The sequence below is a fragment of the Scyliorhinus torazame genome, chromosome 23 (genome assembly GCF_047496885.1).
Source record: "Scyliorhinus torazame isolate Kashiwa2021f chromosome 23, sScyTor2.1, whole genome shotgun sequence".
Taxonomy (NCBI): Eukaryota; Metazoa; Chordata; class Chondrichthyes; order Carcharhiniformes; family Scyliorhinidae; genus Scyliorhinus; species Scyliorhinus torazame.
Genome location: NC_092729.1, coordinates 78,473,008 through 78,474,833, shown reverse-complemented (window position 1 = coordinate 78,474,833; position 1,826 = coordinate 78,473,008).

Below are 1,826 nucleotides of genomic sequence, written 5' to 3'. Positions count from 1 at the left end.
GCGGGGCTGGCGGGGGGGGCAGGGATATGCTGATAGATGGACGGGGCGGGGCGGGCGGGGGAGGCAGGGATATGCTGATAGATGGGGGCGGGGCGGGCGGGGGGGGGGGCAGGGATATGCTGATAGATGGACGGGGCGGGAGGGGGTGGCAGGGATATGCTGATAGATGGACGGGCGGGGCGGGGGGGCAGGGATATGCTGATAGATGGACGGGGCGGGCGGGGGGGGGGGTGGGTCAGGGAAATGCTGATAGATGGACGGGGCGGGAGGGGGGCAGTGATATGCTGATAGATGGACGGGGCGGGGCGGGCGGGGGAGGCAGGGATATGATGATATATGGGGGCGGGGCGGGCGGGGGGGGTAGGTAAATGCTGATAGATGGGGGCGGGGCGGGCGGGGGGGTGCAGGAGGGATATGCTGATAGATGGACGGGGCGGGCGGGGGAGGCAGGGATATGCTGATAGATGGACGGGGCGGGGCGGGCGGGGGAGGCAGGGATATGCTGATATATGGGGGCGGGGCGGGCGGGGGGGGGGCAGGTAAATGCTGATAGATGGGGGCGGGGTAGGGCGGGGGGCAGGGAAATGCTGATAGATGGACGGGGCGGGGGGGGGGGGTGGGAAGGGATCTACTGATAGATGGACGGGGCGGGAGGGGGGAGGGATATGCTGATAGATGGACGGGGCGGGCGGGGGGGGGGTGCAGGGATATGCTGATAGATGGGGGCGGGGCGGGCGGGGGGGGGGGTGCAGGGATATGCTGATAGATGGGGGCGGGGCGGGCGGGGGGGGCAGGGATATGCTGATAGATGGACGGGGCGGGGCGGGCGGGGGAGGCAGGGATATGCTGATAGATGGGGGCGGGGCGGGCGGGGGGGGCAGGGATATGCTGATAGATGGACGGGGCGGGAGGGGGTGGCAGGGATATGCTGATAGATGGACGGGGCGGGCGGGGGGGGGCGCAGGGATATGCTGATAGATGGACGGGGCGGGGCGGGCGGGGGGGCAGGGAAATGCTGATAGATGGACGGGGCGGGGGGGCAGGGATATGCTGATAGATGGACGGGGCGGGAGGGGGGCAGGGATATGCTGATAGATGGACGGGGCGGGGAGGCCGGGGGAGGCAGGGATATGCTGATATATGGGGGCGGGCGGGGGGGGGGGCAGGGAAATGCTGATAGATGGACGGGGCGGGGGGGCGGGAAGGGATATGCTGATAGATGGACGGGGCGGGAGGGGGGAGGGATATGCTGACAGATGGACGGGGCGGGGGGGGGGCAGGGTTATGCTGATAGATGGACGGGGCGGGGGGGCCAGTGATATGCTGATAGATGGACGGGGCGGGGGGGGGGGGCTGTGATATGCTGATAGATGGACGGGGCGGGGCGGGCGTGGGGCAGGGATATGCTGATAGATGGGCGGGGCGGGCGGGGGGGGCAGGGATATGCTGATAGATGGACGGGGCGGGGGGTGGCAGTGATATGCTGATAGATGGACGGGGCGGGCGGAGGGGGGGCAGGGATATGCTGATAGATGGACGGGGCGGGGCGGGCGGGGGAAGCAGGGATATGCAGATAGATGGACGGGGCGGGGCTGGCGGGGGGGGGGGCAGGGATATGCTGATAGATGGACGGGGCGGGGCGGGCGGGGGAGGCAGGGATATGCTGATAGATGGGGGCGGGGCGGGCGGGGGGGGGCAGGGATATGCTGACAGATGGACGGGGCGGGGGATGGGCAGGGTTATGCTGATAGATGGACGGGGCGGGGGGGCCAGGGATATGCTGATAGATGGACGGGGCGGGGCGGGCGTGGGGCAGGAATATGCTG